The 11,534-nt window shown below is 47.8% G+C and overlaps 1 long non-coding RNA gene across 1 annotated transcript; it reads right to left on the minus strand.

Moving 5' to 3' along the window:
• LOC110402058 lies at positions 490 to 9,982 on the minus strand. Its single transcript, XR_002440871.1, has 7 exons — positions 9,633 to 9,982; positions 8,613 to 8,837; positions 6,124 to 6,224; positions 4,711 to 4,776; positions 3,599 to 3,831; positions 1,529 to 1,619; positions 490 to 980 (listed from the first exon to the last, which is right to left on the minus strand). It is a non-coding gene; the product is annotated as an uncharacterized LOC110402058 (long non-coding RNA).

An 11,534-nucleotide genomic window follows, 5' to 3' on the forward strand; every position in this document is an offset into this window, starting at 1 on the left:
AAACTACAGGTTTCCTGCAAAAGCTCTATGTCCAAGAGTTGGATCTGGGAACTAAAACACACATGAGGTTGTCCAGGCTCGCGGCCTCCAATGCATGAGCCCCTCACAGCCGAGCCACCCGTGTGCAGCTGGGAGCACTGTGTCACACGGGCTGTGGACCAAAAGAGGGAGAAGTGAAGCATGTGGCATGTCAGAAGGGAACTAATTTTCATCACCCAATCCCTGCTCCTCTCTCATCACGATGCTGTCAGGGGCTCCTGCTGTGTCAGTGCTGGCTGTGGATTTACTTTTATTTTCTGGGTCCTGCGTGCACGCCGGCAGGTCAGGCAGCAAGCTATGTAGGCATTCAATGACATCCCGAATTTTTTCACATGCTGGGTTTCCTGGCTGATGAAAGGCAGTTCAGCAGCTTATCACTATGTATGCTGCTGCAATTAGGCGCCCGGGGAGCAAAATGAAGGCAGCCCTCCTCCCCAGCCCCCTCGCCCCCATCCCTCCCCCATGCCATAGGAACAGCCCATCTCCCACCACCCACCTCACCAGCACAATTGCAACCCTTATTCTCAGCACTGAGCTCTGTCAAATGTGCTCTGACCGAGCTGCCAGGGGCACAGTGACATGCACCAGGGTGTCCTGCAGACCCAGCCTTCACATCGCATTAGTTTTCAGCTGGAGTCCCGCTGTGTCAACAGTAACGGCCCTTAGAAACATGAGTTTCTCTCCTGGAAGGCTTAGCAACAGCAGAGTTATCTTGGGAAGAAAATTAGCTAAAGGCAGCGGACATGGAATGAGATGAGTTTTAAAATTAAATTCCAAACCCATATTTAATGTAGTGTTGCTCCCGTCTTTGGTTTTATCAGTGCTCACAGTACCTGCTGTTTTTCTGCAGGTCTCAGCTCCTGAAACCTCCCGAGACTGTATTCTGGAGAACTGAAGGCTCCAGGGAGACCTGAGAGTCGCCTTTCAGTGCCTAAAGGGGGCTATAGGAAAGAAGGGGACAGACTCTTTAGCAGGGTCTGTTGTGATAGGACAAGGGGAAATTATTTCAAACTAAAAGTGGAGAGATTTAGACTGGATATAGGGAAGATGTTTTTTACAATAAGGGTGGTGAGGCACTGGCACAGGTTGCCCAGAGAGGTGGTGGATGCCCCATCCCTGCAGACACCCAAAGTAGGGCTGGATAGGGCTCAGAGCACCTGATGGAGCTGTGGGTGTCCCTGTTCATTGCAGGGGAGTTGGATCAGATGGTCTTTAAGAGGCTCTTCCAACTCAAATGATTCTATGATTCTATGATGCTGTGATTCTTGAGGAAAGCTGAGAGGCCTAATGTCTTGTCCCAGTGGTGTGGCTTGTCACTGGTAGTTGGACATGACCATGTGCATGGATGTGTGCCCACAGGTACGAATGTGATGTGTTGAATATTTCTGACAGTGTTTGGCCAAGGAATTTTGCCTGAATAAAGACATTTATGTTGTGCATGTCTTTGGGCTTCAAGGGACGGAAAAGGAGCCATTGGAAAGTTACTTACAGGAAAGCCACTAGCATACTCCTCCCACTCTTGCCTTCTTCTGGCTCACTTTGCTGCGCCTCACACACATCTTCTTTGTTTCCTTTCATTTCTGATGGGAAAAGAAGAACACCCTGAGTTTAATGGAGGGGGCTACATTCAACGTTTCCAACTGGTGTTTCACATATGCAGTAACTAACTGCATAGTTAATAGCTCACTTGGAGTTAGAGCAAATCAATAAAGGTGTCCATAAGTGACTGAAACACAATAAAAGCCCGTGAATGGGGCTGTAAGAAAGCTCAAGGAGCTCTCCAAAAGGAGAAGCAGTAAAATTGAATGAAGAGACTTCTGAGGAGAGCAGTTAGTGGGAAAAGATTATCAAAAGTGTTTGTTAAGAATGTTGTTAACAGAGGGGAACTCCTGCCATCCGTGGAGGTATTCTGCCTCTCAGCTTCATTATGGAAATGCTTCCCTCAGGCCCCATCTGTCTGGTTTGCTGCGGCAGATGACGCTGACCCAAAGGGAATTCATTACCACGCTTCTCCAATGGCAAGCAAAGCCTGGCTGCAAATCAGACAGCTGTGCCTGATGAGTGCTGCCCGGAGAGGCTGTGACAGGAGAGGTTGCAGACAGGACTCCACCATCAAAAGGGTTCTCATGGGACAGTTTCTGCCTCCTTCTCATGCAGCTGAGCATGCTGGCAGGCAACAGGAGCTTTGGGAGGGTACTAGATTACTCATCCAGGGTTTTTGCTGGAAGCATGCTCCAACAGGACAGGAATCCCAGCATATGCTTGGATCATTGTTCTGGGTGCAGGCTGGAGGTGAGAGCCATGTGTGAGGGAGATGTCTCCACTGGAGAAGTCATGCAAAATGCTGCAGGTCTCAAACAAAGGAATATGTATGTATATTTAATTCATGCCATCACAGAATTGAGTTGGAAGGGAACACTCCTGCAATGAACAAGGACACCTACAGCTCCATCAGGTGCTCAGAGCCCCATCCAGCCTGACCTTGGGTGTCTCCGAGGAGCATCTCCAAGAGACTTGAGGCCCGACCTATGGGTAAAGCCAGGATCCACCTGAACATCAGATTGCAATGCACCTCTTAAGTACGCAAGTGAAATAAATAAAATGAATTATCTCATGTCTTCTATGTGTCGTAAACCCAGGAGTAGAGAGGCAGCGGGGAGCTGCACGTGAAGCTTAGACTTTATGAGGGAGGATTAGTACAGTGCCAGGGGCTATTTGGCAAGCCCCATCGCAGGTACAGCTGAGTTGTGTCAGGCAAGCAGTTGAAATCCATTTCTTGCCAGAAGACTCAACCACATAAAAACTGTCTGTAATGTTGCACACCCAGATGAGTCAAGCTCAGAGCATCTTAAACCTTATTCCACAATAGAAATGTGAGCCTCAACAAGGCTCTCGCAGCCGTTACAGGAGAATTTGCAAGGGTACATCGTGCTGGAGGTTATCCTGGCTGCCCAGCAGTCCACCTTGGCACCACCCCTCAGCCCTCCAGCTGGGATAACTGGGCCTGAGGAAAGGGGACGCTCAACATTTCAACATAGTAAAAGCACTCTGAACTACAGGAAGCCTGGGAATGCCTGAACACTGGATTTTTTCAGCTTGCTGTCCTTCAGCATTGCCAAACCTGAGCTTTAGGCCTTAAGGAGCTTTATCAGTGCTTGGGTCCCTGGTTGAGTTCCTCCTTGTGCTTTGGCTGCGCTGCACCATGCACGCTCCCTCCGCAGGAGCTATTTCCACATATCTGTGAAGCTGACTTGCTGGACATGTGGTTTTTTTTCCATCTTTATTAAACCAGGGAGTGACTTCTCTCTGCTTCCCTGAAGGAAGTGGCAGGGGATGTGGTCCTTAGGGGCACACACAGCCACATGTGGCTGGAAGGAGCACAGCTGCACGCAGGGGAACGGGGCACATGGATGGGCAGTGGTGTAGCGATGGGGACTTCAAGCACTGATTGTGGCTCAAGGCATCAGGAAGCCCCTGGCTCATTGCCCATCTCCTGCTGGTGCCATGTGGGCACTCTCCACTTGAATTTCTAACCTGCTTTGTACTTAAAAGGCTTCACCTGTCTGTGGAGCTGCAGACTTTGGTTCACAGCGCAAGAAGCTACAAATGCTCCAGCAGAGGTTTGAAGGTTCTTCCAGCTGCCTCTGTGGTGCTCACAGACCATCCTGCAGATCTGAAGCTTCTGGCTGGAGCAGGGTTTTGGACTGGGTGCTGCACAGCTCATTCCTCTGTCACCGGCTCAGCGGGAATGGTCTGCAGAGTACCTCAGAAGCCAGCAGGGAGGAGGCTGTCCTTTAAGGGAAAGGAAAAAACACAATGTTCTCCATTCATTCATGCACTTAAAAAATCAGCGGATCCCAGTTGCCGCTGTAGTATGGTAAATTCCCACCATGTTTACAAACATTCACAAGCATAGCATGGTAAAGCAAATGCCACCGGTCCTCAGGCAAAATGCATCATTCTGTATTTATCATTTTCCCTCACACACAAATATTTGTGCTTTGTCTTTGCAAACTGCCAAGAGAAGGCAGTGGGGCAGCCTCTCCAGTGGCACATCCCAACAGTGCATCCCACCCATGTGGTCACTGCAGTGCCCGGAGCACTGTGTGAGCACAGAGATAACCAAAGTGGTCGGGCTGGGACCACCCTGGTACCCATAGCGATGGGATGGCCCCCAAAATGTCATTGTGTGCAGGCTGCTGTGTTTCTGATGGCTATGTTTGTTCCAGATAAAGCACAAAGGGTCTTCTTTTGCAACGAAACAGTAAGTTAGAGTTTATAGTTTCTCTCTTTGCTTTGATAGACACAGATAATGCCTGCTTTCCCTGCCCCACAGCATGCTGACCAATTCTGTGGGGTGGGAGCACCCCTTCCAGCAAGGCAGCCTGTCAGGAGCCACCAGCTGCATGCAGTGCAGATTAACACAGAAGTGGCTTCCTGCCAGCCGAGGCATTAATAAGGGGTTCTGGCCACAGGCAAATGGGTTAGGGATATAAATGCGCTTACAGCTCAAAGGAATCTGCTGCATCACCTCTGCCACCAGCCCCTGTGTTAGGGAGCTCCTTTCTCCCAGACCCTTGCCAGGGTATGATTCACACATGGATGTGGCTGCACAGAGCTTTGGGCACCCTGAGGCAGCTCCGCCTGAGGAGGATCAGTTTATGGGGTTACCTGAGATAGCCCAGGCCTAGGTGCAGCGACTCAGGAGCTCCCTCTGTTCCCAGTGTTTACACGGACCTGTAAGACAGAAGCGCTCAGCGCTCTCCTTGGCATGTTTGCTGCGGCCGGATGCTCACAGCACACAGCCACTCATCCGAGGAGTGCTGCCAATGCATACAGTGAGCCGCATGCAGCAGCGAGGGGGCTGCTGTCTGGCCCTCAGCAGACGTGACAAAGCAACAGGAACACATGGCACGTGGAGCTCTGATTTACTTCCCCTCGCAGGAGGTGCATGTGTTGGGGAGCACGGGCACAGCACCCCGTGCTCAGTGCGCAGCCTTGTCAATCCAGGCCCCTGGGACTAATAAAACATTTGACCTAATCCCTCCAGGGACTGCCAAGGACCCACAGCCCTGGATGCGGGCTGCTTGCTGTAGGGGCTGGGTCACATTTGTCAGACACACTGGTTTTTATTTCCTATCCGCAATGAACTGTGTCCAACTCCCTGCCCATATGCTGGCTCGCTGGCAGCCCGGAGCGTGGTGTGCCCAGGTCAGATGGCGAATGGCTTCACCCACGCAGGGGAGCAGCTCCGAGCTACGCCCTCAGCTGCTGGCTGAGGCTCCCCATCTCCCATGTCACCAGCCTGTGCCACAAGCCAGCCCTGCTTATGGCTGCAGGCCGTGAAAAGCATCCCCTGTGCAAACAAACCCGAGCATCATTTGCAGGGAGCCTCCACCATGGAAGGATACTGAAATCACAGAACGCAGGACTGCTTTTGTGGCCCTTCCCCAGCTGCAGCTCCAAGAGAGGGCCGCGGCGCTGAAAGGCGACCCCGCTCACTTCAGCTGAATAAAGGAGCGAGAACAACCGGCCCTGATTAAAAGCATTTTTCTAAAGCGCTCTCTGCATGCAAAGATTTGGTTCAAGGAGCATTAAAATCACTGCTGTCAGCTCAGAAACAAGGGGCTGAGGCAAATCTGGGCCGCTGGCATTGTGTGAGGGTTGCCATGGCAATCCCCCAGAAAGGCTGCTTAATAGGCTTTCTTCCCAGGAAACCCAAAACTACCGCTCGCGTTCTGCAAAGCAGCACGGAATATTTTCATGAATAGCATCTCTGTGGAACGTTCTGCGGGCTGTTTAGGGCTTCCCTTCAGTCATGGGGTGGCAAATAAGGGGTTGGAAGATCACCTAGCGGTGGCTGGGGATGCACAGGGGGACAGGAGGGCTTCCTGCCGCAGACTTCCCTGCACAAGAGTGCAGTGTGAGCTGCCTACAAACACGTCCTTTGCACACGAGGAGATGCTTTGGGAAAGAGAGAGGGCTGAGTGGTTGTCCCCAGTCCTGTGACTCTGCACGTCTCATCCCCAAGTGCAGCTGAATGCAAAGTGCTGCCTTCTCCCAGCTCTTCCCTGCAGCATTTACCGTTGTGAAATAATAATGACATGCGCTGAAATATTCATGGCCGTTAGCTGATGGCACTCAGCTTTTCTGAAGTGGCAGAATACCGGCTATTTAGGCTTTACCTGAAAAAAAAAAAAAAAACAAACCCAACTTAAATATTGCGGATTAAGGAAGCGTATTTTATCTTAATGGAAAGAAGAAAAGACGCAGGATTAAAACACGAGACAGAGGGAGGATATCTCTCAGCTCTGGCAGAGCTTCATTTCGTGATGTCTGGAAACACATCAATCCCCCAGCATTCTGTTCCTCCATGCCACCTGTAAGCTGCTAACATTACAAGGACTTATTTACTTTCTTGGATACTACGGGATTTAATTATTTTGATGCTCTTGAGTGCACGTTAGCAACAGAGTATATAAACTATCATAAAGAGCTGACTGTCAGATATGTGCTTGTGTGTGTTATCAGGAAAAGCAAAAGTCAGCCCACAGCCTGGCACATGGTGAGGATGATTCTCCTTTCTCTTAAGCAGTAATGCTTTATGCTTTAGAGCAAAAAGACGTGAGTATCTCTCTGCTGAAGCCAGGAAATTCCACTTTATTGCAGTGTATAGCTCAGAGCTAACCCACAAGACTTAAAAGGTCATGAGTGAGGTTTAATCTGCTGTACTTTTTGCTGTAGCTCTGTTTTCTGTTTCATCTACAGTCCCAGTGCTGCTGCCTCTTGGTGCAGTGATAATTAGTGCTCAGTTTAATATAACCTGTGTGCGTTATAAAAGACAGCTGTGCAGCTGGGAGAAAAAAATTAAACCAGAATTACATTACATCTAAAAATGAGAAACAATACAAAACTGATTTCAGATGAGTCAGTATAGGAAACAATAGATGTGGATCTGAAGGCTTCGCTCCCCACCGAGCTCGCTGCCGTCTGGCGGAGTTCTGCCATTTCCCCGTGTTACGTAAAGAGATTGCTGCCCTCACTGCACTAGGAGGAGAGGCTGAGCTGCTAATTTTTAGATTCAAAGCCAGGCTCATTATGAAATTGAAAGTAGAAGAATGTGAAGACTTTTGCATCTGTGGTGTTTTTTGTAGGCTGCTCTCAGTTACAGAGAAGTTTCAAAGAACAATGTCAAGGAAGTGAAAAAATGGCCAGCCATTGTCTGCTAATGCAGACAAGACCAGCGTAGGAAATCTCAGAGAAGCTATAGCAGCCCTTCCTATGACACTAGTGGACTGTGGTGTGACTCCTCAGTAAAGAATTCAACAAGCCATCATTTGGAATGGCTGGGAAGAGCGGACCTGTGGTGGAGCAAACTCCTGAGGTCCAACAGCAAACCCATGAAGATGCCTTCAGCTTCAACGCTGAATGTTTTCTTGAGTAGATTATATAACTTAACTAGGTTATGCAATGCTCCAAGTCCAGAAGTCGGACTGTTCTTTAATATTTGAGGTAATGGAAAGAAGGAACTGACGCAGAGACAGCTGCTTTGTTGTACCCAGATGTGCGGTGGGAAAACTCATCCTGGCTGCCTACTTCTGCTCCTGATGGTAACTGGCTACAACACAGCACCATTGCTTTATCTCTCAGGCCCTTTGGGGCAGTTAATACCCAGAAGGCATCAGCTGCCTGATTCTCAGGAGCCAAGAAGCATGCATCATGTTACCAAGGTTTTGTTCTTTGCTCTCACAAATGGAGAAAAGGCTGCAGAGAGTTTAGAAACTATAGGAACTATAGACCCACAGAGACCTCAGGCAGGTCCCTAAATTGAAAGCTACAGTGAATCCAATCTAAAAAATGCAATTTACATGTGATTAGAATTCACTTGTCTAAAATGAGGTTGTTTCAGCGCTATTTTTGGCAGGCTTAGGCTCCAACAAACTCTTTCCTTCACACTGTCAGAATTACTCATTTGCATTTCTCATTTTCTCATCTTTGTTTCCCTCCAGCCCTGAAAGTCAGAGGATCAGAGGATTATCTGTGTTACCCGGCCGTGTGGGTGCCTGCAGACTACAACCTGAGCCTCTCAGAGATCTTGTATTTGGACAGAAACACAACTGTATTATCTGAATAACCGGGGCTTCCCCATATTCACAAAACCTATTCTTACAGCAGACACGAGAACTTAATCCACTCCTTTTTACTCCCTGAAGATTCAACCAAAGTTTATATAGCACTGGCTTGGCTGAATGCATTCATAAATTGCCACAAAACCTCCTTTGAAATGGCAGCGAACACGATCGGCTGATTACAAAGGATGAGCTCATGCTTTTCCCAGTAACAAGCACCGCATTGTTAAGGGCTTTGGGGACAGGAGTGGTGAATGGCAGGAATACACCGAGCACCAGGGTGAGGGGATGCAGGGCGGGAACTGGGACTGGGAGCACTGGAGCTGGTTTCAGTGGTCCATTGGTTGAAATGGTTAAAAAAGGGTTTACAAATGTGCTGCAGGGAAAGGAGACTAATATGCAAAAACCTTTCAGCCTTCTCTTCTGCAGCTGAGTAGTGCTTACCGATGCACTGAGAAGCCTGGTCTCTCTCCCACTGATACCAGTAAGGAAATTCTGGCTGCAGGAAGCAGAACAGCAGTTTTACAGTCTGCAGTGCTGTTCTGCAATGCTAACCACAAATCCTTTCGTTTCACCCTTCAATTACCCTAACTGCAACTCTTCCTGTAGAAGCAATAATGTGCAGCCAACACGCTAATAAACTGCTGGTTGTTATTGGAGTAGAAGCCACTATAACGCAAAAAGAAAAAAAAGAAGTATTAGTAATAATAAGAAGAAAATAAATCAAGGCAACTGACAGAAAAGGTTCTTCAAATATTACATTTTGTCTAGAAGTATAATCCTAAAAAAAAGGTCTCAAGTGAAATCCTTCCTAAGTGAGACCTCATGCAGAACAATAGAGGAGACTGCAAATGCAGTTAAATGGCTGAAAAGGTTAAGAAGGGGTTTATGTGAAAAACCTGGATACCATTAATTCAGGTTCCTATTTTGAGATCAGCTTGGTAGTGGGAGATGAAAACAAAGACAGAAACAAATTCAGAACAGATGCCAAGACGTGCCAGTTTGCTACAGAGAACAAATAGTGGAATTTGTCTTCTTTGGCAAAATTATAAAGCCAAGTAATAACTACGATGAAACATGACGAAAACATGGAGTTGCAGTGCTTCTGTTCCTAGGACTCCCGTGTTTTAAAGCAGTGCAACAAATATAGCTGGATGATTAATTTTGCAGAAAGAAACAAAGGGTGTTAGCCTGAAATGAATCACAGCTCATGATGTTTATGTCATATCATTGAATTGAAGGAATTTCCTCCCGCCCAGGAACATTCTGAATGACATCTCAGCCAAACAGCATGCTCAGAGTGCCACCTCATGGCTAAGCCTTGCTTTTTGCTCACCCAGTTGCCTTCAAAATGTAATAGTAATAACCTCATTAGTGTTTTCCTGAGCTATGAGAAAAAACTTCTGCTTAAATTACAGATGCTCGTTTGCACAAGAAATAATTCCTTTGGTGTTGTACTCCTACCAGCTATTGCCAGTTTGATCTAGTAGACTGGCCTACACTGGATCTTCCTTTCAGAGGGAGTATTTGAGGGACAAACTGAGGTGCTCAGGGGGCTCAGGGGGACAGGGAGTGACCCAAGATGGGGGACACCATGGCTTTGAAGTCTCCCTGGAGTACTGAGATTTTAGCATAAGCCCCCACTGTGCCTTTGCACAGGTGCAGTGAGTTGGGGCAGTCAAGCACTTGCTGATTGTTGCTGGAACCCTTGCTCCTTGAATCATGGCCTGATCTCAGAGGGGGGTGAGGCCCTGGCACTGCTGCCCAGAGAGCTGTGGGTGCCCCATCCCTGAAGGTGCCAAGGCCAGGTTGGATGGGGCCCTGGGCAGCCTGAGCTGGTGGGGGGCAGCCAGCCCACGGCACAAGGTTGGAACTGGGTGGGCTTTAATGTCCCTTCTAACCTAAGCCATTCTATGACTCTGTGACTCTATGATTCCATGACCTGAGAGGTACCAGGAGCACTGGAACCACACGGCTGGGAGAAATTTCTGGGATTGCTTCACCAGGATTATGGCCCGAATGGAAATTTTTCTGACTAAAGTCAAGTATCTCAAGGTCCTATAAATGACGGTCCTAAATGAGGGTCCTAAGCAAAGAGCTCCTGTAGGGACTGCAGTGGGCTGTAGTCCTTGATCTCCCCCTGAGCTGGAACACCACCAAGGATAATCTTTTCTTTTGAGATCAACACTGAAGAAGAAGAGACCGTTTCAGGACGGGTCCCATTGCTGAGAGCTGACGAATTGGCAGGTGAGTCATTCACCGAGGGGAAGGTACTTGTGTGTGTGACTGAGTTTAGAAACCTCGCATTGCAACATCCTGCATGTAAGTTTCAGGTGAACCTTGCCATTCTCAAACTTTCAACTAAGTTGCTGTATTTAGTTGAAATGCTGCATTAAATTTGCTCTTGTTTAAGTGGTGATTGTTACCTAAGAATCATACACCTTGTGATTTACTACAAAAGCATTAATAAACCCTAGAATTGCTGCTAAAACTAGAGTTGTGCACAACCAATCCATGACAGACACCACGCTGCCCAGGGAGGCAGGCCTGAGAGGTCAGCCACTGCTCCAAGGCGTTCTGTTCAATGCCCAGTTTTCACGGAGAGGGGCTTCATTTTGCCCTCTGTGCTGGTGTCACCAGTGCCTGCTAAGACATCATGCAGGCAGAGGTTTGCCTTTTCAGCTAGAGGAGGCTATTGCAATCTTAGGAATATTTGCTGCAGGAGCTGTTCAAGCTGCTTGAGTATTTAATATGTATGACTGAAATATTGGTTTCTGAACCTGCATATCTCTGGTTCTCAAGAGAAACTGCAGACAATGCTTATGTACATCAAGCCATGGTTTTATCTTTCCTGAGAGGCATCAAGAAAGAAGCTGACAGTGTTTTTTAATAACTATATTTATTTAATCTTTAAAACAATGTCCCTCATTCCTCTACTAGGGCACGAAGCTGACAAGAAACCAATATCAAGTACAATCTCACTTTATTTAAGGATCCTTGGGGGTAAAAATACAGATCCCTTTAGAATCTCATGTTCTTTTAAGAAAAAGAGAAGAACCAGCATTATTACAAATAAGATGTATCAGAGGAAGAGAAATACCCAAGCTGATATATATAAGAAAAAGTTTATTTCACAATGACACTGCAGGGACACTGAGCAGAGACACAGAAAGAGGTGGACTCTCCATCCATGGAGATACTGAAAACTCAACTGGAAAATGCCCTGAGAAACTCAACCCAACTTCAAAGCTAGCCCTTGTTTGGGCAGGGGCTTGGACCAGGTGGCCTCCAGGGGTCCCTTCCAACATAAATTACTCTTTGGCTCTGTGACGCAGACAACGTCTTGTGTCCTTTCTTGAGTGAGGA

This window comes from Numida meleagris, chromosome 6 (genome assembly GCF_002078875.1).
Source record: "Numida meleagris isolate 19003 breed g44 Domestic line chromosome 6, NumMel1.0, whole genome shotgun sequence".
Lineage (NCBI taxonomy): Eukaryota > Metazoa > Chordata > Aves > Galliformes > Numididae > Numida > Numida meleagris.